Source organism: Procambarus clarkii, unplaced genomic scaffold (genome assembly GCF_040958095.1).
Source record: "Procambarus clarkii isolate CNS0578487 unplaced genomic scaffold, FALCON_Pclarkii_2.0 HiC_scaffold_107, whole genome shotgun sequence".
Classification (NCBI taxonomy): Eukaryota; Metazoa; Arthropoda; class Malacostraca; order Decapoda; family Cambaridae; genus Procambarus; species Procambarus clarkii.
The window spans coordinates 1,186,210-1,213,996 of NW_027189140.1; the positions used below are offsets into that span (position 1 = coordinate 1,186,210).

Here is a 27,787-nt window from a genome sequence, read left to right on the forward strand (position 1 = left end):
TTGCAGCCAGGCCCTTCCACTTTGTTCTGCGTGTCCATAACTAGACGGGTGAAGGGAGAGGAGGAGGAGGAGCAGGAGGACAGGAGCTAAAGCACGATTCTAGTCCTCGCTTATCTTACAGTGAGTCGCGCTTACAGAGCACCAAATTATATCCTACTTACATTATATTTAGTCAAGCTACATTACCATCTTTAACTTTCAATTTATCTTTTATATTTGTAAACAAATATACAATTTTATGTATTACCAAATACTCTTTGGTAAATATATAAGCACATTATATTTTGTCTTACAAATATTTAAATAGTTGAGAAGAGCCGCAAAATCTTAATATTTAGCGCCGTTTTGGAGAGTAAACAAAGTACGAAAAGGTGCAGCCCCGCTGGAGGAGTTCCAATAACGCGCGCCCATATTGGTAAACAAACATTTAAGTTCAATTAATGCGTCTTTCCTTATAATAAAAAATGTAACTTTGAAATATATGGTGTGACGCTATATTTGAATTACAAATGCAAATACAAATAATTTAGGAGGCTCCTACTGAGGATAATGATGTGTGGCGTTTGGAAGACTGTAACCTGTTACACCACTGTGACCTTTTACACCGCTGTGTCCTGTTACACCACTGTGACCTATTACACCACTGTCACCTGTTACACCGCTGTGATCTGTTACACCGCTGTGTCCAGTTACACCACTGTGACCTGTTACACCACTGTGTCCTGTTACACCACTGTGACCTGTTACACCACTGTGACCTGTTACACCACTAACCTGTTACACCACTGTGATCGGGTCCGTCTAATTATCCTTGCATTATATAAGTAATGAAAAAATACGTCATATTTATCTATTATAATGATAGTATGTAATGTAGAATTTGGAAAAACATGGTTTCACTCTGAACTAATCTCTGGATACGTAAGTGCATAGTAGTTCAAGTAGCGAACGCATACCAGCGAATAATCATCAGCATCTACATAACAAAACTATTGTCCCATGGAGTTAATTTCGCTTCCAGATACCTATTTTTCAATACAATTTCAATATTTTCTGGCTATTTATGCTAAATATTATTGTAACTATACATTATTGTAGTTTACACCATTATTTCAATTTGTGACAATTTGAGCAGAGAAGTGCGACGTGTGTACAAGAGGCTGATATGCCAGCAAACACTCTCCAGGCAACAATCTGTCTTGGATAAGTCGCTCCACAACATTGACGCTTGGATCGTCGACTTGATTTGGCGTCACCAGCTCTTTATTTTCGTCTAATTTCTTTATAAAAAGATACTTTTTCAGATTAAAATTATGTTTTTTCGATTTGTACGTTCAGCACCAACATTATAATGAGTAAATATATCATATTTATTCATTACTAACGTATTGCCAGGAAGCTTTCTGAAGCTTGTGTAGCTTGTGTTAGCTTGTGGTAATTAGACGGGGGACTGGTCAAGTCGTATACTGCAATTTCGGATACCGGGCTAGAAACAACTTCGTTCACTGAGAAGTTTGTACATATAAACCATTCCGTTCGTATATGCGCTGGTTTGTGTTCGCTGTTGTTCTCGTCTGAATAAATACATGGCACTTGTTCATATAATTAGCGCTTCCATTATTAGAATTATTTATCCATTATTAGAATAACAAGGTGCAAACCATATCCCCTTACAGTTGAAATCTATTTATTTATATACAAGAAGGTACATTGGGTTGCGAGAGTACATAACATTTATTAAGAGGTACATTGTAGCAAGATTAACATGGGCGACCCTTTTGGAAACGCATGGAAATGCAACACTTGGGTTGACCCGATTGACAGACTGGTTATATTCCAACAGGGTCTGAGACATTTGCACTGGCGAGCGGCGTTCTTGCCAACTATATGGCTGTTAAGTTGAAAATTGTAACTGTTAAGAGCATTCTATTGTGGTTTTAATATTGAACAATTATACATATACGAAACAGACAAATCTGGTATCCGAAATAGTAAAAATATTAGTGTGCGATGTGATCAATGTAAGGGGGATATTTGGTGTGCCTCGTATCCCCTACAACAACAAGAAGTTCGAGAGCGATGAGGCCGCCACCTACTAGCTTCAGGATGTCGTCGAATCTAAATCAACAATATACTACCGCCGCTACTTTCTCGGAAACGTAAGTACCTGCCGCTTTACTTCTCTCACCCTGCCTAGCCTGGCCTGGCCTGACCTAGCCTAGCCAGACCTGACCAGACCTGACCTGGCCTAGCCTTACCTAGCCTAGTCTGACCTGGCCTAGTCTGACCTGGCCTAGCCAGACCTGACCAGACCTGACCTGGCCTAGCCTTACCCAACACTAATCACCACACGTGACAGCCCAAACGAATCGCAAATAAGTACACGTAACAAGTCATATGCCCGGACACTTTCACCTTGGGGACTGAGTGGTAACTATTGTATAGAAGAGCCGGCTCCCTGAGAGTGGTAAGAGGGCGTGATAAGAGGCTAACATGTGGTCTTGAAGGAAGTCGAGAAAGCAGACAATTTTCAAAAGGAAGGGCAGCATAACGAGCAGACAGGAATGGACAGACAGTCGGTTATCCCATAATGTGTAATACGCCCCGCACAGCATGGGTGGAGTGGGGGGGGGGGGATTGGTGTTGTAGCAGGGCACAGTATGGTGATGGTGCGGGTGAAGTACACACCCACTAAATTCCTGCCATCAATAATTGTTTTCATAACCATTAGAACAATGGCATCCCTCCAGCCACCATCCTTCCACTGACCCCCTCCTCTGGTCCTCCACCTCAGACAATAACCCCCCACACCCCCTCTCCCTTCCAGACATCAGCATGTCAAAATCAGTACCATAGTGTGTTTAAACTATTTAAACTAAGTCATTGTGTATCTCAAGGTATCTTAATTCATTTGAAAGTGTACATGTGCATTCGTTCATATACTTGCCTAATTGTGCTTGCTGGGGTTGAGCTCTGGCTCTTTAGTTCCACCTCTCAACCGTCAATCAACAGGTGTACAGGTTTCTGAGCCTATTGGGCTCTATCATATCTACACTTGAACCTGTGTATGGAGTCAGCCTCCACCACATCACTTACTAATGCATTCCATTAGATATAATCATATATGATTACACATAATCATAATCATTCCATACACATAATCATATATGTACGTCAACGTATACATACATGCGTATATATACCTCATATTAAAATACTGATAAACGAATGACCATGAACAAATTAATTTATAATTGTAGCATTATATATAATTTTAATAGACTAATTACGTGTTTATACATTTGAATGGTCCAGACAGGTGGCCAGCCTTGGACATATACACTTCTGGTAGGCACAATGACCTCATGTTAGACCCTTGATAGATTATGTGAGAGAGAGAGAGAGCTGGGGCAGGGAGGTGCGTGCCCCAGGGAGATAATCCATGCCCATGCCCCGCCTCGAGGTCAGTTCTCGAGTCACACCAAGAATAACAATTGAGCAAGTTGTCCTGACCAGGATGTGGCATATTAGGGAGGGCTGAGGAATAGGAAGCCTGTCTGATAGGGCTCTTGGCAAGCAGCTCTCCCTCAGTCTACCTATCTATATGGAAGAAATGTATCTAGGCCCTCCTCCCCCCTGCCTATTCTCTCTCCCCCACCTTTCTTCCTTCATTTCCTCCCTCCTTCCCTCTCCGTCACTGGTGAGAGAGTAGGAGTGTGAGAGTGGTTAGAGAACTCGTAGTTCTCACGCTCGTGAAATTGTCTGCGACCCTGGAGGAGTAGAGTGGAGGGGGGGTGAAAGTAGGTGACGATGGAGGAGTAGAGGGGAGCATTATATGCAGTGAACGTAGGTGTCTATGGAAGAGTACATCATAGAGGAGGGTGAAAGGAAGGTGACGATGGAGGAGGAGAAGGGAGGGGGTGTGAAGGTAGGTGATGATGGAGGAGTAGAGGGGAGGAGGGGGGCAAAGGTAGGTGTCTATGGAAGAGTACATCATAGAGGGGGGTGAAGGTAGGTGGCAATGGAGTAGAGCAAAAGGGGTGGGGGTTGAAAGTAATCCTGAGTTTAATTTTTTAGTTATATATAGTGACACCTCGGCTTACGAATGAATATTTATGAACTTTTCGGGTTACGAGCCTAATTTCTTCGAAAAATTTGAATCGGGTTACAGACTTTGCCTCGGGAAAGGAGTTTGTTGATATACGTATGGGCTGACCTAGCGCGTGGTGGCATGGTGATCGCGCCTCAGTTTACCAGTGTCTCCTGCCTAGTAAGTATCGCGCCTGAATTCTTTGTAAAGCATTACATTTGTTTTGGGATTTTTGGCTATTTGAACATAAAATTTGTTATGATATATCTTGCCATGAGTCCCAAGAAAGCCAGTGGTAAGGTTCAAGCCAAGAAAACACATGTGAGAATGACCATAGAGGAAAAACAAGAGAGCATTCATAAACATCAAAATGGTGCACAGGTTGTTGAACTAGCTAGACAGTACAACAAATCTGTCAACAATATGCACTATACTTGCTAAGAAAAAGGACATTATGAGCATTAAAGTGGCAAAAGGCATATCAACAATCCCGAAACAAAGAACACGAACACTTGAGGATGTTAAAAAGTTTTTATTAATTTGGATACACAACAAGGAGTTAGCAGGTGATAGCATTTCAGAGGCCATCATTTGTGAGAAACCAAGGCATTTGCATGAAGACCTTTTAAAGAAAACCCCTGGAACGAGGGGGGGGGGGGGAAAGATGAATCAAGTTTGAAAATGTGAAAAGTTTGTGTGACAATAGAGCCTCGTGGAAAACTTTTGCTGTGGTCATTACCTGGTGGAATGCACCCAGGATGGAGTATTAGGGCTATACATCTTTTAAATCATAAAAGTAATAAACATTTCCCATCAACCTTACAAACAATATTAACCTATTTTCATGTATTTCCCCCATGTGCATTTTAACAAAGTTGCTAAATTGCCTTTATCATTCTGTAAAATTTCAATTACAGTACTGTATGTATAATTTTGTTAGTATAAATGGACTGAATATTCTGAAATTGCTATTAATTTTACAATTTCAGATTCAAAGGTGGTCTGTACACCCAATTTGGTCAGACAGGTGAAGAGAGCATTTAGGATAGTTCGAAGAGATGAAGATGGTCGCAATTGTGTTCGAAGAGGCAAACGCCCCCCTTTGCTCCTGACATTATGTTCAACCATTGACCTCTGCACACCTAACACAAGGTAGGTTGAAAACTCCTTCTTCATGTCATTGGTACATTAGCCAGAAACTCAGGGCTTATGTAGGAATATCCCTAAAAAAAAAAAAAGTGGCCCCAACAATGCATCCTCCAAGTCTGGAGGATGAGCAGGAGCATTGTCGAGAAGCAGGACCTTGAGTGTCAAACTTTTCTCTTGCAGATATTTTTTGATGGCAGGGCAAACCACTCCACATCACAGTTTTTCTGCACGTTATATATTTTTTAAAACTCTTGGATTTTCGGAATGATACACGAGCAAGGGTTTAATTTTCAAATCGCCACACAGCACAAGAGTTAGCCTATCCTGACACAAGTTAGCCCAAGTTAGCTTGTGTCCGGGCAGTGACGTCTCCTCTTGGGTAATGTATGTCCTCTTCGGCAATTTTTTCCAGAATAGCTATGTCTCCTCACAATTAAACACTTGTTGTGGAATGTATTCATATATACAGCACAGTGTATCTACAAAATTTTAATTTTTTACTTATATATAGTGTCACCTCGGCTTACGAATGAATATTTATGAACTTTTCGGGTTACGAGCCTAATTTCTTCGAAAAATTTGAATCGGGTTACAAACTTTGCCTTGGGAAATGAGTTTGTTGATATGCGTATGGGCTGACCTAGCGCGTGGTGGCATGGTGATCGCACCTCAGTTTACCAGTGTCTCCTGCCTAGTAACTATCGCGCCTGAATTCTTTATAAAGCATTACATTTGTTTTGGGATTTTTGGCTATTTGAACATAAAATTTGTTATTATATATCTTGCCATGAGTCCCAAGAAAGCCAGTGGTAAGGTTCAAGCCAAGAAAACACATGTGAGAATGACCATAGAGGAAAAACAAGAGAGCATTCATAAACGTCAAAACGGTGCACAGGTTGTTGAACTAGCTAGGCAGTACAACAAATCTATGTCAACAATATGCACTATACTTGCTAAGAAAAAGGACATTATGAGCGTTAAAGTGGCAAAAGGCATATCAACAATCCCGAAACAAAGAACACAAACACTTGAGGATGTTGAAAAGTTTTTATTAATTTGGATACACAACAAAGAGTTAGCAGGTGATAGCATTTCAGAGGCCATCATTTGTGAGAAACCAAGGCATTTGCATGAAGACCTTTTAAAGAAAACCCCTGGAACGAGGGGGAAAAAGATGAATCAAGTTTGAAAATGTGAAAAGTTTGTGTGACAATAGAGCCTCGTGGAAAACTTTTGCTGTGGTCATTACCTGGTGGAATGCACCCAGGATGGAGTATTAGGGCTATACATCTTTTAAATCATAAAAGTAATAAACATTTCCCATCAACCTTACAAACCATATTAACCTATTTTCATGTATTTCCCCCATGTGCATTTTAACAAAGTTGCTAAATTGCCTTTATCATTCTGTAAAATTTCAATTACAGTATACTGTATATAATTTTGTTAATATAAATGGACTGAATATTCTGAAATCACTATTAATTTTACAATTTCAGATTCAAAGGTGGTCTGGACACCCAATTTGGTCAGACAGGTGAAGAGAGCATTTAGGATAGTTCGAAGAGATGAAGATGGTCGCAATTGTGTTCGAAGAGGCAAACGCCCCCCTTTGCTCCTGACATTATGTTCAGCCTATTGACCCCTGCACACCTAACACAAGGTAGGTTGAAAACTCCTCCTTCATGTCATTGGTTCATTAGCCAGAAACTTAGGGCCCATGCAGGAATATCCCTAAAAAAAAAAAAGTGGCCCCAACAATGCATCCTCCAAGTCTAGAGGATGAGCAGGAGCATTGTCGAGAAGCAGGCCCTTTAGTGTCAAACTTTTCTCTTGCAGATATTTTTTGATGGCAGGGCAAATCACTCTACATCACAGTTTTTCTGCACGTTATATATTTTTTCAAACTCTTGGATTTTCGGAATGATACACGAGCAAGGGTTTAATTTTCAAATCGCCACACAGCACAAGAGTTAGCCTATCCTGACACAAGTTAGCCCAAGTTAGCTTGTGTCCGGGCAGTGACGTCTCCTCTTGGGTAATGTATGTTCTCTTCGGCAATTTTTTCCAGAATAGCCATGTCTCCTCACAATTAAACACTTGTTGTGGAATATATCCATCAATACAGTATCTACAAAATCTTTAAAATCACGAACAAATCTTTCAGCCCCTACTTTGTCTGAGCTGGCACCCTCACCATGCCTCACAACACTATGAATACCACGTCTTTTTTCAAAATTTCTCAAACCATCGCCTACTCACCTTAAACTCTTTCGTATCTGCAAAACTCGTTCTAGGGGTTTTCTTTATAAGATCTTGCATGAAGATTTCAGTGTTGACCAAACCACACACTGGAAATTGAATAGACGACGACGTTTCGATCCGTCCTGGACCATTATAAAGTCGATTGTGATGAGATGAGGGAAGCAAGAGCATTAAGTAGGCAAGAGAGAGAGGTGAGGAGATGGCAAGTATGTACGTATGTACATGAATAAAACATGTACATACTTATACATAACGTGTGTAAATAGTGTAATAAATACAATAACAGTATTTTGGGAGGAGGAATGTTGGCGAGTAATGTGTTGGAGGAGGGAGGGAGTACTGGCAGGGTGTGGCAGCTCGCTCATGTTTTTTGGGCTCACCATACCAACATAGTGGATCGTTATGGTGAATACATACGTAGATGGGTATATACAATGTATGTATATAGTGTAATAACAGCAAAAACACTGTTTGATTGTAGAATATGTCGCATATATGAAGCCCATAATTTTGAGCATAGCGATGTTCTGTACTTTGAATTATATAAATTCCACAAATTACACACTTTTAAATAATATTACAGCCAAAAAAAGGAAGAAATGAATGAGAAACTTCAAAATAATTGCGCAACATTTTATTCGCAGCAACTGCCGTCGCACGGGGTGGCGGGGCCGACAGACCCCCATCGCTCCAACGCTCAGCACCCATAATTTGCTCAACTTCCCAGCTCCATCGCAGCTAAAGTAAGTCACATACAATATTTTTTGTTTAGTTTCCCCGTGATCAGACTCTGCATCTTAACAATATAAGAAGAGAAAAAAAATTTTTGGAAAGAATTTATTTCTTGTGCACCAGGGTGTTATTTGGAGACAGAGCAGTTCAGTGGTTAACTACTAAATTTTTTTTTCTCCCACACACGCACCCCCCTAGGAAGCAGCCTGTAACAGCTATATAATAATAATAATAATAATTTTTATTTAGGCAAAGGTACATACATAAAGAGATTTTACAAAGTTTGTTGGCTTTATAGATAGAGCTAGTACATACAATGCTAACGCAATGCTGGGAGTAAGCTAACTCCCAGATACCTATTTACTGTTAGGTAACAGGGGTCATCCCCTTTTGTACAAAGAATCTGCTAAAGATTTTAGGGCTAATCTTTGACACTCGTTTGTCTTTGTCGCCCCATATTTTTTACGTCCGAGTTGAATGCTCTAAGGCCCTTAACTAACTTTAGGTCATGTCCCATACTTCTTGGGGAGCTAATCGACACTGCTCCTCTCTTTACATTCCTCTCTCATTCTGTCTAAACTCGATTATGGCCCTGTTTACTCGTCTGCTTCTCCTTCTACCCTTCACCATCTGGACACACTGCATCATACTGGGTTACGGCTCAGCTCTGGTACCTTTCCTTCGACACCTACCCTAAGCCTGTATTTTGAAACTGGCGTCCTGTTTCTACAGGATCGCCATGATCGCTACTGTCTTCTCCACCTTGCACAGTCCTTACAGCACCCTCACTCTTGCTTATGTCATGCCTTGACCTTTACCCATCCTGTGGTTCCTGTTCCCCTTCACCACCTATCTCTTTCTGTATGGTTGTCTCTCGTACAAAATGCTCTTTCAGTTTGTGTTACCAATATTTCCCCTCGTGTCATTCCGTCTTTGCCCCTATGGAGGGGTCCCCGTTCCTAAATTCTGTAAGCCTTGACCCACATGACTAAAACTTTTACCCCTCCTACAGTTCTAAATCACCTTTTCCTTGAACACTTTTCTTCACACTTCCACTCTATTTCCGTCTTCACCAATGGGTCTTAAGTCTGCAGACGGTGTAGGCTACTCTGTTGTTTTTCCTGACTGCACCTTTGTGTCTCCTGCCTCCGGAGACTAGCATCTTCATGGCAGAACTTTATGCTATTTTCTGTGCTCTTCATCAACTCTTTTCTCGCTGTCAATCCTCCTCTGTGTTTGTAGTTGACACTTGCAGTGCCCTCATGGCTCTAGAATCGTTTAATCCAGTCCATCCTTTGGTAGTTGAAATTCAACATTGGCTGTTTCTTATCTCCAGTAGATTTAAGACAGTGGAATTTCGCTGGATTCCCACCCATATTGGTGGGTTCTTAAATGAGCGTGCGGACACTGCCGCTAAGGAAGCTATCCGTACCTGTCCCATCTCCCGTAAAGGTATTCCTTATTATGACTTTTACCCAGTTATTCATTTCCCCATTCTTGCCCGTTGTCAGGGTTGTTGGTCTTCTGTTACTGGTAACAAACTGCGTGCTCTTAAGAGTAGTGTGTTCCCGTGGCCTTCCTCCTACCACCGTAACCGGTGGTGGGAAACGGCTCTGGCGAGGTTGTATATTGGTCATACACGTTTAACTCGCGGGCACTTAATGGAGCGCTGCCCTGCTTCTTATTGTCCAAACCGTTGTCTCTACATGTCCTGACTTCCAGGACTTACGTGTCTTGCTTCCCGACCATCCCTCACTGTCAATTGTCCCTCGATAAAATTCTTGGTAAATTCAATACCTTTGATATTGTTTGCCGTATGCGTTTTTGTTCTTGTATTGGCGACGTTAGTGATATTTAGCGCACTATGATTATCCCACACATTTGATGGTTTGATAATTACTGTACTGTACAGTACTTTGGTTTGGAATGTATCAAATAAAGTTGTTTCATGTATTCAAATGTGTGAGAAAATCCACTGGGGCTGTGAGATGAAGCAAACCTGTAACAAAGGCATTGCCAGTTGCATACTCTACCACCACTGATGGTAAAAGTCTTACAACTGGATATCTTGTGTGACGGGTTATGGTATCACAGCTATACTGAACCAAGATGGTATGGCTCTCCCTCACATAAATGAAAGAAATGCTGCTATTGGCCTTGCAGTGTGTAAGTTGCACGTGGAAACAAATGAAAATTATCAAATAAATAATTAAACAATTTACTGAAATAGTAATGAACAAAAATAACACATGACAATACTTGACTATCATGTAATGCAAAGGTGAACAAGTTAGTATGACCTTAAATGCAAAAAATAAACTATAAGCAATGAATAAAAGTATGAAGATATACTGGTGTTCTGAAGACAGCTACCATACCACCATGGCATCAGTCACACGACGTTGGCTGGAAGCGGACGACGGGTTAGAGACACGAAGGTGATCCTAGAGCACTGAGGGAGAGATTGCCTCTCCAGGGAGGCAGCGCTCTTTATATAGTCCGGCGGTGATGACTCATCCAGTGTCAACACGAGGTGGACATCTGGTCAACTAGCAAACTGCTCGTTGTGGCTGGCGGTGCCTTTGTGTTGAGCTGTACCACTGTCAGTTGAAGGCGGCTAACTGCTTGTTTGTGGGGACAAACTGCCAGTTAGCAGTGGCGCCCGGCTTGCCTCTGAGTCGTACCAGGCCGTGCCAGGCCCTGGGGGTATGGAGAGGTGGCAGGACTGATGACTCTTCTGGGCTGGTGTAGATGTATACTTCCAGTGCAGAGGCATTGAAGGTGAAGGGAAAAGGCAGTTCCACTGCTATGCAGGGGATTCACGTGACACTTGTGAAGCCACAGAAAGTCTGGAGGCCCTACTGAAGCCAGTCCAAGTATTAAATAAAACCCCTGAAGTACGCCGGTGAAGGGTAAAGTGAAGGGTGAAGCAAGACCGTATGCCCCAACTTCAGGCACACACACAAAATCACGTTTTGGTCCCGCCTCTCAACTGTGTATTTGAAGTTGGGGCGTATGGTGTTGAACTGCTTCAGCCTTCACCTGAGTGCTTGTAGGTCTTACGTAAGACGTTGACTCAAGGAGTGGCCTCAAAACTTGCTGTGATTTATGGGGAAATCCGGTTGTAAGACTTTTACAAAGTATTATAGACTGTGGGTTGGTTGGTGTTGTCGTCGTTGATCCTTCTCTACGGACAACCCAACCCATAACTCGGCAGAGTGCTTATACTAGGAGATAACCCTTGGCGCTTCTGGCTCTTGGAGAGGGGCTCAACGTCACACGTTTAGGGGATGCGGCTCCAACACTTAGCCTCGTTGTCACGTGCACACACCCACTCGAGCCGCTGTGACTCCCCACTCTCTCCTTATGAGATATGATCTCCTCAATCCCCTATGACTTACTAGTATTACCTCCTACCCTGTCCACGGCAGTGGTTCTTGGTACTTTCTCTCTCTCTCTCCTTCTTTACTACCTCCTGGGAAGCCTCACTAGGACAAGGGCAAACACCAGCAAATTGGGATACATTTACTGGACGAAGCACATGCACAATACATACACACATATGATAATAATGAATCCTATACTCTATAATATTACAATCAGGTTGCACTCCAACACCATCAGAACTCTATTATCAGCTTATCAAGTGGTATCCTATCTCCTGGTTCACCACCTGATACTATCAACCACCTCAAGTTGATCAAGTCTACATACACTGTTGCACCATCAGCAAGATAATATATATATAGAAAATCAGCATTTGAATGCAATCACATATATCAGTATAAATGTTCATTGATACACAACAACGATCCATCGATCACTGTCAGTCCTGGAACGCATACATCTGTAGGTAATCCAGCCTACGACTGTAACTCTAAACTTCAGTATAAAACACTCCTTGACATCAGAATACCAACAATCACTCACCTCTCACTGTGTCTTGCACGCTAATGACAACCAAACACTATCAACTCCCTATAAGTAATCCACCAGAACTTCCCTTTCCACCTCTGGAAGTTCACTACCCTAATATCCTTAGGTTCTTCCGGGCTTCACTACCAGGTTGCTATCATGAAGTTTCCTTGAGCAACTACGGTGCTTCACCCTTCTGCTAGGGTCCTCCACAGCTCTCTTGGCTGCTACACCATGAAGTTTCCCCGAGCAACTATGGTGCTTCTCCACCTCTACAGAAGCACGTGACACTCCTCTTCACTGCTGCTTCTCCTCACAGCTCGAGGTCCTCTGCTCCACTACCTTGGAGTCTCATCAGCTACTTCATCTGCTGGCTTCGAAGTTCTCAGCAACTTCTTCCCCAAAGACAAACCTGCAACCCATCGACACTCCAATAAAATGTTCCCCTTTAACACACAAACAAAAATAACCACACAATATGCTTGCCTCAAACCTCTATCTGTCCTCTACATACAGTGAGAGTGGACTCCCCGCTTTGGGCGGGTCCATACTCCACCTCGCCTGGCGGCGGTCCTCACTCGCTGGGAGGGTCTTCCTCCATCAGGAGCCAGGCTCCCTCAGTCGTCCGCCAGCGCTCAGAGGGGGCGGACGTCGCTCCGTGTTCCTCCCTCTCCACTCTCTTATTTCAGGCCTTCTGCCTTATTAAAACATGTCTAACTTATAAATAAACATCGCTACTGTCATTGGGCACACGACCAACTACAAGCAATCACTATGAACTGGCGTATATCGTGCTTACCACAGGTCAAAAGGTCGAGGGCGCTTTCCCTCTGACGGCGTCTGGTCAGGGCGCTCCACACAGCCCACGAAAATGCCTCTGAGCAGCTTATTAAACTCTCCTCGCCGTCCAAGACTTGACACCACAACGTTCTCAGCTCAATTCCACAGCTGGCACGTCTGCACACTTCTCTTCTCTTAGAGATATATCACTAGGGGTTCCCTTCTGGCCGGAGCTCAAACGGAGCGCGGCTTCCCCCTGCGATGTCTGGCACTCAAGTGAGGTCAAGGTCCTCCGGAAGCGAGCCTCACGCCTCCAGCAAAATGTCCACATCTCCTAGCCAGTCATTTATCTGTTTTCTCCTTCTTTGCCCATAATCTCAAACTGTTATACATATCCAAGCAACTATTTTACATATGGGTTATCACCTCAATATTTGCTAGACCTTCTAGTTAGGTCAGGCTTGCTGAATAACTCTCAAGAAGGGAGACTCGTTTCTCCTGCAGGCTGAGATCATAACACTCCCCTCCCCTTATTTTTGAGAGTTATTCCAGTGGCAAAGCTCGGGATAATACATCCGCCACCACACTGTCTCTTTCTTCACCCCATATACTCTCTTAGGAGTCTACAATTAGTTCGTTGCTCCTTGCAACATCTGGCTCGCCTCTCTCCAGAAACATGATCTTCTCATAAACGATTTGACCTCTCTGACACCTCTTAGCTAGGCTGTCCTCCTTGGACGCCTGCACTCCATCGGTCCACTCTACTTACTGTCTCCACCCTCCGTTTCCTCGTCTTCTTCTCTTCACGTCCAGAGTCAGACATCTGCTGTCTGTACCTCCTCTGTCGTCTTCACACTTCCATCTACTGCCATTATACTTTCGTCTCCTGTCATCATACTTCACTCCATCGTCTTCACCGACGCTCCTCCTTTTCGTCTCCTTATTTATCTGAGACCTCATCCTGTTCGACTCCCACCGAGTCCTCGGCTTTCCTCTATTCCTCCATGCTTGTATCATCTTCCTCTTCCCACACTTTTCACCTCTATACAACTCCATTTCTTCTCCTTCAACTCTTCTTCGTTCCCTAAAAGTTTCTTCGGGAACTGTATTACATCCAACAGCACTCGACCGTACACGTCGCCTTGCCTCTCCCAGAGTGCTCGTAAGCATCTCTCCACACATACTGTCTCTTCTCCTTTCATTTTCTCGGCTATTACTCTTCTTCATTATCTCTACTCTACGTTTTCTGTGAAACATGTCAACTCCTGACATCTCAAACAACTTAACTCTACTACCCAAATGCCTCTGTGCTCGTGGACAACTTGACGCTCTACTCTCGTCCTCTGTATGTCCACATCCTTCCTCATTCCTACTCAGCACAGTTGCATTCGCCTTCCGACTCTTAATTTCAGCAGTCTGGGCTCTACTCAGGTCCGCTCTCTTCACATGATTCTTCTTCGGCTGGGCCATCTTCACTTTTGACCTCACCGAGACTTCATTTTCCTGGGCTGGACCTTCATCAAATAGCCGTGCTATATCTACATCGATCTCTTCCACTGGCTGAATCGACACTGTCTCACCTTCTCCAGTGTCTTCCTCGTCGGCCACCTCTGTCTTCATCACTACCGAGACAGGGTACTCAATGGCTTGGCGGTCTCCTGACTCATCTCCTCGGATGTCAGTCAGGTTCACACTCTCAGGTGTCCCACCCGTGCCGTGGCCTTCTGGGCTCTCCTCTGGCACAGTCTCCGCTATGACTCTTGGCAACACCTTTGTCCCACACAAGTCATTTCCCAGGATCACTCGGACTCCTGGAATAGGTATGTCGGGGCATACTCCCAACATCACCTCCGCCGACACATATTCCGACCTTAGCTGGACAGTACATACGGGCATGTCACTCTCAGACAATAACCCATATACTCTCATCTTACTCCTGCCAGCTAACCGTCGATCATTCCCAATCAGGCTTCTCGTAATCAAGCTCTGATTAGCTCCGGTATCTCTTAAGATACCAACTTCTACCTCAGGTTGGCCTCCTACACTGATCCAACCTTTGCTCATGAACGGCCTATACCTCTCGTTCACTAAGTTTGATCTCTGTGGTTTGTCTCGGAACACATTAGTATATTTACCTCGGGGGTCACACATGGCCAGGGTCACAACTCTCTTGCCCTGCCTACAGTCTCGCATCACGTGACCCAATCCGTTACAATTGTAACATCTCATCTGGGAAAAGTCTCTTCTATATGTACCAGAGTAGCTCTGACTCTGCCCACTCGTATTGGAGTTCCTCGGGCCAGACGTACTACTCGTACTCTGTGGGGCTTTACTGGACTCTTGATTCCCTGGATAACGATTAGTTTCTCGTTTTGCTCCTCCATCTTCACTTTCAGATGAAGTGCGCGACCTACTCTTCTGAGTTTTAGGGTACTTACTTTTATCTGCCCATTTATCAAAATTTTTCTCACCCCAGACTCTTCTGGGTCTTTCATAATTTCTTCCTCCCCAGACTCCATTGGGTCTGCCATTGCTGCGTCTCGCCTCGCTTCTCACTCTGTTCTCCCTCAAGCTCTTGTATGCTTCAGTAATCATATCCGCCCTATCTGCGGCATCTTTCACCTCCTTTATCCCTGCTTCTTGGATCTTGAACTTTGTTTCGGGATGCATCATCTCCAAGAACTTCTCCATGACCATCAGTTGCTTTAGGTCAGCGTAAGATCCAACTCCAGCAGCCTCAATCCACTTCTGGAATCGTCTTTCCAGATCTCTTGCTGTCTCAGCAAACGTACATGCTCCAACTTTGCTCATCTCTCTGAAGCGCTTTCTATAAGCTTCTGGGGTTAACTGAAACGAGCGCAATATGCTGCTCTTTACTGTGGCATAATCCTGGCACTCTTCCAGTGACAATTGGGTGTATGCCTCCCTGGCTGCACCGGTCAATCTTAACTGGACCAGCTGGGCCCATTCCTCCTGTGGCCACTCCTTGATACTGGCTACTTTCTCAAAATGCTCGAAGAAGCTCTCTGCCTCTTCGGGCACAAACAAGGGAATGTCCTTCTCCCTAACCCTAACATCTGGTGGGTGTGATACCTGGGTGGTGCTCTCTGGCAACCCATGTTCAATCCTTTGTTCAGCCAAGGTTCTATTCGCTTCTATCTGCATTTGTTTTGTTCTCTCTTTTTCTTTTTCCACCTCTAGCCTTGCTTTCTCTTTTTCTTTCTCCTGTTCCAACTCCAGTTCTCTTACTCTGGTTTTCTCTTTTTCTTTCTCCACCTCTAGTCTTGCTTTCTCTTTTTCTATTTACAGTCTGGTTTTCTCTTTTTCCTTCTCGGCTTCATTTTTCATCTGGAGTTCCAATTTCATGTTTTCCAGCTGGAACTGTCTCTCCTCACGCTGTTGTTGGATCTGGAGCTCTAACTGGAATCTCTCCAAGCTCCTATTTCGGCTACTCCTACTACTGCGGCTACTCTTGCTGCTCCTACTCGATCCCTGGGATCTCACTTCATCCTGTCCATCATCCTCCTTTCCACTTTCAGCTCCTTTCTGGGCTCCTTGCTCTGCCGCTTCACTTTTGGCTCTTAACTGCCTCAGGATCTCATCCTTCATCCCAGCTACTTTAGATGCTTTCAACCTAATGCCACATTTTTCTGCAATTTGTTTCAATTGATCCCTCGTGCAACCTTCTAAGTCCTCAGGCTTGCCTGACTCCACAAACGCTTGCACCTTATCCATCTTTGTCCTGTGAGTCTTCCCAAAAGAGAGAATATACACCTTCGGTCACGCAGTTTATTTCAGCAAGGGTGTACAAATCCACTCTTGGACAGGGTGTGGGTGTGTCAGTTCGCTCTCCCGGACAGGCCCCCAATTTATTATAGACTGTGGGTTGGTTGGTGTTGTCGTCGTTGATCCTTCTCTACGGACAACCCAACCCATAACTCGGCAGAGTGCTTATACTAGGAGATCACCCTTGGCGCTTCTGGCTCTTGGAGAGGGGCTCAACGTCACACGTTTAGGGGATGCGGCTCCAACACTTAGCCTCGTTGTCACGTGCACACACTCACTCGAGCCGCTGTGACTCCCCACTCTCTCCTTATGAGATATGATCTCCTCAATCCCCTATGACTTACTAGTATTACCTCCTACCCTGTCCACAGCAGTGGTTCTTGGTTCTTTCTCTCTCTCCTTCTTTACTACCTCCTGGGAAGCCTCACTAGGACAAGGGCAAACACCAGCAAATTGGGATACATTTACTGGACGAAGCACATGCACAATACATACACACATATGATAATAATGAATCCTATACTCTATAATATTACAATCAGGTTGCACTCCAACACCATCAGAACTCTATTATCAGCTTATCAAGTGGTATCCTATCTCCTGGTTCACCACCTGATACTATCAACCACCTCAAGTTGATCAAGTCTACATACACTGTTGCACCATCAGCAAGATAATATATATATAGAAAATCAGCATTTGAATGCAATCACATATATCAGTATAAATGTTCATTGATACACAACAACGATCCATCGATCACTGTCAGTCCTGGAACGCATGCATCTGTAGGTAATCCAGCCTACGACTGTAACTCTAAACTTCAGTATAAAACACTCCTTGACATCAGAATACCAACAATCACTCACCTCTCACTGCGTCTTGCACGCTAATGACAACCAAACACTATCAACTCCCTATAAGTAATCCACCAGAACTTCCCTTTCCACCTCTGGAAGTTCACTACCCTAATATCCTTAGGTTCTTCCGGGCTTCACTACCAGGATCCTCTGCAGCTCCTCCAGGCTGCTATCATGAAGTTTCCTTGAGCAACTACGGTGCTTCACCCTTCTGCTAGGGTCCTCCACAGCTCTCTTGGCTGCTACACCATGAAGTTTCCCCGAGCAACTATGGTGCTTCTCCACCTCTACAGAAGCACGTGACACTCCTCTTCACTGCTGCTTCTCCTCACAGCTCGAGGTCCTCTGCTCCACTACCTTGGAGTCTCATCAGCTACTTCATCTGCTGGCTTCGAAGTTCTCAGCAACTTCTTCCCCAAAGACAAACCTGCAACCCATCGACACTCCAATAAAATGTTCCCCTTTAACACACAAACAAAAATAACCACACAATATGCTTGCCTCAAACCTCTATCTGTCCTCTACATACAGTGAGAGTGGACTCCCCGCTTTGGGCGGGTCCATACTCCACCTCGCCTGGCGGCGGTCCTCACTCGCTGGGAGGGTCTTCCTCCATCAGGAGCCAGGCTCCCTCAGTCGTCCGCCAGCGCTCAGAGGGGGCGGACGTCGCTCCGTGTTCCTCCCTCTCCACTCTCTTATTTCAGGCCTTCTGCCTTATTAAAACATGTCTAACTTATAAATAAACATCGCTACTGTCGCTGGGCACACGACCAACTACAAGCAATCACTATGAACTGGCGTATATCGTGCTTACCACAGGTCAAAAGGTCGAGGGCGCTTTCCCTCTGACGGCGTCTGGTCAGGGCGCTCCACACAGCCCACGAAAATGCCTCTGAGCAGCTTATTAAACTCTCCTCGCCGTCCAAGACTTGACACCACAATGTTCTCAGCTCAATTCCACAGCTGGCACGTCTGCACACTTCTCTTCTCTTAGAGATATATCACTAGGGGTTCCCTTCTGGCCGGAGCTCAAACGGAGCGCGGCTTCCCCCTGCGATGTCTGGCACTCAAGTGAGGTCAAGGTCCTCCGGAAGCGAGCCTCACGCCTCCAGCAAAATGTCCACATCTCCTAGCCAGTCATTTATCTGTTTTCTCCTTCATTGCCCATAATCTCAAACTGTTATACATATCCAAGCAACTGTTTTACATATGGGTTATCACCTCAATATTTGCTAGACCTTCTAGTTAGGTCAGGCTTGCTGAATAACTCTCAAGAAGGGAGACTCGTTTCTCCTGCAGGCTGAGATCATAACAAAAGTCAGTAATATACTGTGGTAGAGTATGCAGCTGCCAGTGCGTTGGGCAAGGGTTTACGTCGCCTCACAGCTCCAGTGGATTTTCTGCTTGGTGTATATCAGGTTGTGATTTTGTGTGTGTACCGTATTGTTATGATCGCCGTCTGATAAGTCCTTTCTGGCCTCAAGAGTCATTGTTACCCACCTAGAAAGATTGCAGATGGCCAAAGCAGTTATTTAAGTTAAGAAGGGACAAGTCTTAAACAGAATTTTGCATAATATTTGACTGTAAAGGGGTAAATTGAGGTAGATTGAAAAACAAAATGGTGAACCGGGCAGGCGGTACTCACAATTAGGCGAGTACACTCGGGAACTTTTAAAGTGCAACCAAACATGCTTTAGGCTCTCACAACAAGAGGTGAGTGGTGGTGGCTTAGGTGCTCAGCCAATCAGAGCACCTAAGGAGGGAGGGCAGGAGTGAGAGGGGGTGGTATGTGGAAGTTTGGTGACAGTTGTGTGTAGTTTGTTCATCTTCATTGTAAGTTTCATGGCTTGGTGTGCATTTATTTCCCTAGTAAATTTAATTAGGGAAAAATTGAGGTGTTTGATTTTTTAAATCAACTTTTTAAATGTTGAGTTGTTAAAGCCTCAAAGTGCAAGGAGTTGGTTTGGGAGTATGGCATCCTCATGCTGTTGCGTGCTCGCGTGAGGTAGCAAAGGTAATGTAAAGTTGTGGGGTGTACATGCTTGGGACGTCCTCTTTCGGGATGGCTGGTGTTAGACCTGCGTGTTTGTCGGTTGTTGAAAAGCCGTCATCCTTTGCTGTTGTGGTATTGATTTTACATTGTTCATCTTGTAATTAATACTGTAGTGCGATATCTAGGGCTACCATTTGTAGGTTTAAATTGTCTAATACAAACAGTTGTCCAATGAGTTTTAATAGGAAATATCATCCACCAAGCACCATTGTACAATTATATTAATTGATAGTATATGGATTGTGCAGAACTGCTTAGAATGATCTTTAACACTTGGCTATATTGGTCATGTCAAATACCTGCACGGTGAATGCTCAAAGACCCTTTCTTTATTCAGTGTTGTCACATACCTCATGGGGGTATGGATAGGCAAACACTCATTCGGTTAAACTTGCCTTGTAGTACTTTCAGAGCTCAGTAATTTGGAATCTGGTTAGCACTTTCCAAATAAATTGACCTTAAAAGTGAATTCCTATTTAGGTTTAAAACATTATACTGAATGAGAAACTCGGATTATATAGCCGAACACCAGAAATGTTGTTATTCAATTTGGTTGCCTAAAGCACATTAAAGAACTACCTGTACACATTACATGGCATTCCAGGATTCCTCTATACCTTGCCTTATGCTGTAAACATTGCCACAACCCTGTGTTTTATTGATTTAAATGGCCACAGGGAGGCATACAACACTGCAGATTATGATGTCATTAGTTATCCACTGTGCTGACAAGTGGGCTGACTGATGTTCGTTGACACCTGTATCGTGCTTCAATTTAATCGCCAGGAGATCACCCTCTCACTAGACTCGTCTGTAGGAAGTACAGTATAGTATCTCAAATTACCTTGGATCATAAATAGCATAAGACTTGGGGGTAGGAGAGGGTTGCAGTGTTTGTCATGGCTGTCAGTTGTTCCTGGTATTAAGCAATTTAGTTCTGGAATCATTTTTGTTGGCCAATGTTAAACTTTTTCGAAAGTAGATGTTTTTCTGAAAGGGATGGGGGGGGGGGACCTCTATGCTTGGATACAGTTATCTAAGTGAATACTTAGATTTATACAGTACAATAACTACCTTCTTTTCCTTAGTCAAAAAGGTTGCTTGTTTATTTCTAGGGACTTGTATTTTCTTTTATTTTTAACTGCAGCAACTTTCAGTGAATGATAGATTCTTACTGAAAGGACCTTTACTTCATTGTTGTTGCTTTATGGTCATCTCATTGTGTACAGGGATTCCGCGAAGCTTTTGGGGTTAGTCTTTGACACTCGTTTGTCTTGGTCAGCCCATATCTCTTGCCTCCGAGTTGAATGCTCTAAGGCCCTTAACCTCCTTAAGGTTTTGTCCCATACTTCTTGGGGAGAGGATAGGCGCACACTCCTCTATTTGCACTCCTCTCTCGTCCTGTCTAAACTCGATTATGGTTGCCCTGCATACTCTTCTGCTTCTCCTACTCTTCGCCGTCTTGATGCTTTGCACCATACTGGGTTGCGTCTCGGCTCTGGTGCCTTTCGTTCGACTCCCGCCCTTAGTTTGTATGTTGACACTGGCTTTCTCTCTCTTCAGGACTGCCGTGATCGCTACAGTCTTCGCTATCTTGTGCGGTCCTTCCAACATCCTTCCTCTCGCCTCTGTCGTGCATTGACTTTTCCTCCTCCTGTGGTTCCTGTTCCTCTTCATTGTCTCCCACTTTCTGTCCAGTTATCTCGCTTACAGGATTCTCTTTCTGTTCATATTTCTAATGTTTCTCCTCGTATTGTTCCTTCATTACCTCCGTGGAGAGTCCCCCTTCCCAAGTTTTCTACGTCCTTGACTTGTATTACTAAAGCCTTTACCCCTCCTACAATTCTGAAAAGCCTCTTCCTTGAGCACTTTTCTTCGCACTCCCACTCTATTTCCATCTTCCCTGATGGGTCTAAGTCTGCGGATGGTGTGGGCTACTCTGTTGTTTTTCCTGACCGTACTTGTGTCGCCTCCCTTCGGAGGCTAGCGTCTTTACGGCAGAACTTTATGCTATTCTCTATGCTCTTCGTCTCTTGCTTTCTCATTCCTCCTTTGTGGTTGTATTTGATTCTCGTAGTGCCCTCATGGCTCTAGGGTCCTTTAATCCTGTCCATCCGGTGGTCATTGAGATTCAACATTGGCTGTTTCTTATTTCTAGTAAATTTAAATCAGTAGAGTTTTGCTGGGTTCCCAGCCATATTGGTGTTTCAATGAGCGTGCGGATGCTGCCGCTAAGGAAGCTATCCGTTCTTGTCCCATCTCCCGTAAAGGTATTCCTTATTCCGACTTTTATCCTGTTATTCATTCTTCCCCGTTGGCAGGGTTGTTGGTCCTCTGTGGTTGGTAACAAGCTGCGTACTCTCAAACTTAGTGTGTCCCCGTGGCCTTCCTCCTACCACCGTAACCGGCGGTGGGGACACTGCTTTGGCACGGCTGTGGGTTGGTCATACCCGCTTAACCCACGGTCACTTAATGGAGCGCCGCCCTGCTCCTTATTGTCCCTCTTACAATTGTGCATATCCTTGTTGAATGTCCTGACTTCCAGGACGAGCGTGTGTCTTGCTTTCCGAACGTCCCTCGATAGACTTCTAGGTGAATCGGATACTTTTGATATCGTTCGCCTTATGCGTTTTTGTTCTCGTATTGGCATTCTTGGTGATATTTAGCGCCCTCTGATTGTGCTACATGGCCTTCCCGGTTTGGTGCCTTCTTTTGGTAATTACCTTACCTTCATTGTCGTTTCATTTTAATGTGGTAGTTGTGATATGGATTGTTCTGGCTCACGTGCAAGGTCTTGGATTTTTTTCTGTTTTATATTAAGAAATTGCCAGTCTTGTTACTATTTGTAGAGTTAGAGATCTGCATTAAGGCCTCAATATTATATTCTTTATTTTTTTTATAACATGTTATCAGCAATTTTTGTGGTTGGTAATATTTAGATTAATGTCAGTGATGTATATGACAAGGGTTAAGACCCCTTGTGGTATGACAGCATTTTTCCCAGTCATTTCTTTAACAAATGAAAGGGTCCTCATAACCATTCTTTTGTCCTTTCTACCATGTACCTGTTTGTTGCTTCTTGGTCTTTCATTTGGTACTTTGGCTATTAAAACAATGGCCTTTGGTAATGTTGCAATTATCATTTCTAAAAAAACATGAGCAGGTTCATTAGGCAGGGTTTGTTTTTAGCAAACAAAGTTTTACAAAAAAAATTCCATTCCTTCAGGACCTTGCAGATGTTAGGTCAAACTAATTGACAGTAATCTGTTTTGCCCTTTCAAACAATGATGGTTTTAATCTAGGTAAAATATTTCAGAATATCTGAAGAGTTTGGCAGACAAATCATTTAAGAGCTTTGATTAAATTTAAGTTACCAAAGACTTTGAAGCATCTATAACATGGTTTTCAGTGTCACTTTTCTAATGTTTTGTAAATTTAACAATGATCTTTAGTTAATTATAATTTGTACAAAGCTTAGGTGTTGCATAGCTTTAAATTTACTTTCAAATATGAAAACTAAAATATTGATTAAAGTTTCTGCCACTTAAATATTGCAAATTAGTCTGAAATATTAGTTTATGTAAATTGAATAGGTAGTCCACTCACATCTTTTCAATGCATTTTGCATGCACCTATGTAACAAGTTACAAATAGGTGTAAATTTTACCAAGTATTTATTTTCAAAGCAAAAAAATTTCAGATGTTTAAACATTGCATCAATAGTAGTAAACAATAATTTCCAGCATAATTTCAGGATAAGGTATATAAAGTAGTTTCATTAAAATTGTTTTATTTAATAAGTTTTACATATAGTATTTATAATACATCTAATATTTATTAGTGTTTCAGGTTGTGGGACAGATGCTCCTAGATGAACAGAAGATCCAAAAGGCCAAGACAACTCCAGAGACAATCACCTGTAAAAGAAAAATAAACATTAAGCAGGGACACTACTTTTATTATCACCAATGCCTAATAAGCCCAAAAAATCCTAACAGCCTATCTTTTAAGATAGCAAGGCCTATCCCTTCCTCTGATTTCAGTGCAGAGCTTGTTCCCTGAATGGTTACATCCACCACTTTAGTGCCATCAACACATTGTACATATGCTTTACTGAAAGCACTGTACAATACATGCCAGGCACTAAAGTTTTAGATGCATCCACCCATTCAGCAAACAAGCCCTGTGAGAATTAACAATGGTTACCATTGTTAAGGGTCCCTAAACCTATGCAAATCTAGTCCATCTATTAGATGGGTAGTAGAGCAAAGCTCTGAAAAAGCCAAGCCAGGGAAGTCTGCAGGACTGCCTGGTCCCCTTTTATGAAATGGGGTAGGATCAGTACAAACTGCATCATCCCCTGTGTGTTGTAACAGTAGGACATGGTTACACACCTATAAATGGACTAGATAAGAGAATTAAGATTAGGTCATTGATATAGCTAAAACATCAAATTCAAACTCGCCCACTTTTGTAGATTTCATTTTGCAGAGTAAAGGAGCCTCACTCCAAGCCAGTCCATGCATCATAATCACTTTCACCTGAAAAAATATTTCAAATTAATTTCAGATTTAAAGCCAATCTTGCTTTACTTTACAAATTCAGATGGAAAACATTTCTTTAAGGATTTTACCTTTCCTACATATTCTAGTAGCAGTAGTAAAGATCTAATTTAGCAATATAAATATATATGGCATCAATTTGATTAACCTTTACTACAACTCACCTGATTCTGTTTAAGCAATTAACTAACAACTGACAGAGGGACTTCTGGAAAACTATATAAATTTACAATCAAGCTAAAGTAAACATTGAATATTTTTTTTACTTTCAAGGGAAAAATACCATCACTTACAACAAAACTTCCTGCCATTAACTTTGACTCTTGATTACCCTTAACAGTGTTATACATTTATAGATTAAAGCTTATTTAACAAACATTTAATGTTAACTAAACAAGATTTATATTTCATTAAAATTATTAATAAAACACCCTCAACTATGCTGTTTAAGATCTAATGCCCCACATTACAATTTTCACAATTTCATTACATTCCTGAAAGGACTAAACTTGCACATATGGTACCCACTAGCCTAAGCCTAGACTTCCATACCCTAATATTTAATAGGTTTTTAGCAATTAACTTCTACCCTCTAATTCCAATGTACACAACACTACTTACTGTAGATCTGCAAGTATTTTCCTGCAGCTCTTTGTTGCCAGGACCTGTCATGTGAACAGTAAATATTACTAAAAAGTTATTTGCATACCAATGTTATTTTGTTCATACCTGTACCACCAGTTTAACAGTTGCCGTTTTAAATGGCACACCAAGTATCTTGTCCCATCTTTATTAATTACAAACAAACCTATAGTCATTTCAAGTCAACATCCTATACAAATTTTATTTTCCAACAAATTTAGTCATGAACATTTTTCTGGAACATTGCAAACAAACTTTAATTTAACAACCATGTATAACATTTGAATAAAAGCAATACAAAATTTATATATACAAATTCTTATTCTTTTGCAACCACTGCTTACTACTAGGGGGACAAATTTATTTTGTTGAATTATGTACCAAGCTTTTTTGTCTGAAAATTCATAATTAACCCAACTATACTACCAAGACAATGTGATTTTACTAAATTTAGTAATATTTTTACACTAGCAACTATACAAGGCCATATTCTCTCCAGTTATCATCACACTTCTGCAGGTGTAAGGTTCTATCTCCCCCATCTGCAGCACTTATGACCACACTTGGTCTTTATTATAATTTTTTTTATGAACCTGATACAGTACTGTTAATGGAGTAAATGTTTTGTGGGAACAATTTGGCTACAGTTCTGCCAAAGGAATGATTAACACCATGCAAGCCAACTAATATTAAAGTTATTAATATTTATTAAAAGCAGAAGTTTTTATCATATGGGATGTTATTTTAGAAGAATGGGTAGTGTGGTGGTTATGTTATGGTTGAGTAACATGGTACAAGAGGGCAAGTATGCCAATTTCAATTTCTAGCAAACTGGCAGATACAGCAGAAGTGCACACTTTCGGCATAGATTCTAATGGCAGTAAGTTCCTACTAGAGAGTTACTGGCCACCATTCACTAATGACTAGGGGAAGTTACCTCAGAGCATCTTTGATGTGCTTTGATGGCAACGAAAATGTTGCCCCCTTCAAAAGTTAAGCTCGTCTACAGCATTCAGTTTTTAATTAACTATGTAAGGGGGAGATTCTGAATAGCAAGTGCCAATAGGCACTACCACTGGCTTATGGCAAAAGATTCTGTAGCAATAGAACTATAAGCCACACTTCCCCCCCCCCCCCCTTCCTCCCAACTGTTCAGTGTCAAGAGGGGGGGGAGGGTGTCCATTTACTGTACCACTTACATTTTAGTGTGGGCTTCATCCACTATTCTGATGTTAGCTGGAACATTTGTGCCAGCTGCTGGTTTGAAAGGGAGGCATACCATGTGCCAATTCAGGAAGCTTTCCACGTTCCTCACTGCATGTCAGCTCAGGACCTCACTACCATGTTGGGAGGCAGTTGAAGACTAACCAATCAACATCCCAGGCTGGAGAGCAGTGCCAGCTCGGGGAAAATTTACCACCTGCAAAAAATTTAATACTCTTAACAATCTACACCATCTATCTCATCTTTACCTAGCCCCCAAACCTTACATTTGTCAGCATTAAACTGCATCTGGTAGTCTTAACCATTTCAAAACTATAGGGCATCGGTATTTTTTATTTGCCAATTCGGCAACTATTGCAGTCTAAACCATAATCTTGCGAATAACCGAGGTCCTAGGAGAGCTTTTAGGCACTACTTACAACACTTCTCCCAACTTAACCCCATTTATACTAATTTCCTTTGGTATAGCCATGACCTAATCAACTTCAGTCAGCATTCCCAATGATCCGAGCCCCTATCAATTTTGCGCCACTATCAAAATCTCTGCTGAAGTCAAGGTACACAAAATCACAAACCTTATCACTATTTCCTCAACTATGCAACCTAATCCATGAACATTTAGTAATAAAACTACGCGATTTATGTTTTCTGATCAGGGGAAGGAAGACACCAAGCCTTGGGGGCGTAATTTTATTGACATGATAAATAATTCTGCAGAAGTAAAACAGGCTTTTAAATAGGACTTAACAAATGTATAACATAGCCGTGGCTAACGCAAAGTACACGAAACATCTTAAATTGTACACCCGTAGTAAAACGTAATCTTATAGCCTAGTAACAAACTCTGCAGAAACCTAATATCCTAATGTGAATCTTGGACCTGGTCGGGAGAGGGAGTGAGAGCGGGACCTGACTTCCCGCGCCTTTTATGCCACCCAGGCTGGCCGCACCACGCCTGCGGGACGCGATGCGCAATTGTCTCTTCCTTCCCCCGTCAGAAACTCCACCGCCTTTCGTCAAAAGGCAGTGGGCCATATCTAGTCATGTTTCTCAAAAAGAGTAGAGAAATGGCACTTGCAATGTTAGATTCTAGTAACTTTCCTCACAATAGACTAAGCTAATTGGTCACTAACTTAAGCGTTAAAGTCAACTCAAACTTTTCCTTTAAAACTTGCTATATTAGGAACTTTCCACGACCGGCCTTTACCCGACATAATTAAATAGGGTAAAAACGGTATATTAAATGCAGTAAAACTACGGTAAATTCAATATGATAAACTTGCATTCTTTAAGCATGGGCTGCATAGTAAGCGAACTAAACTAAATGTTAAGCACCCTGGCAAACCACTTCGTTCTATTCAATTTCTTTATTTAATCACTTTGTCCGGCTAGAATTTTTAGATTAGATTAAAGGAACACCCTCCCTGGTAACGGCTGAACTAGTTAACAAAATACAAATATTTAGGTAAAATACTTCCATAAAACCCGTCTATTTCCCCCACCAGTCGACTTGTTCAGCTAAAGGCATAATGTAATGTTCCACTTTAGTAAATAAAGACTTAAAAAAACACTACCCCATCTGTGTAGTTACCGTTTACCTGACATTCTACGCTTAAAATAACCCATCTATTCCCCATAATTGTTCGATATAACTTACCTCTCACCCGCTGGTCGAGTACACAGCAGTATATATCCTCCTCCATCACTCACCGCGTGGATACTATTTCAC

The 27,787-nt window shown here is 42.5% G+C and overlaps 2 long non-coding RNA genes across 7 annotated transcripts; one reads left to right on the forward strand and one right to left on the reverse strand.

The window, feature by feature from the left end:
• The first annotated feature begins 606 nt into the window (after positions 1-606).
• On the forward strand, positions 607-23,578 carry LOC123754235 (uncharacterized). Of its 6 annotated transcripts, none has more exons than XR_011226277.1 (7): positions 775-795; positions 1,396-1,550; positions 1,844-2,159; positions 5,080-5,242; positions 6,739-6,902; positions 8,149-8,247; positions 23,480-23,578. It is a non-coding gene; the product is annotated as an uncharacterized lncRNA (long non-coding RNA). The 6 variants fall into 6 exon arrangements; XR_011226278.1 differs by having other exon boundaries at positions 781-795; positions 1,396-1,512; XR_011226276.1 differs by having other exon boundaries at positions 607-1,512.
• On the reverse strand, positions 23,404-27,787 carry LOC138360308 (uncharacterized). The gene is made up of 5 exons (XR_011226280.1): positions 27,716-27,787; positions 26,034-26,254; positions 24,814-24,857; positions 24,100-24,171; positions 23,404-23,547 (listed from the first exon to the last, which is right to left on the reverse strand). It is a non-coding gene; the product is annotated as an uncharacterized lncRNA (long non-coding RNA).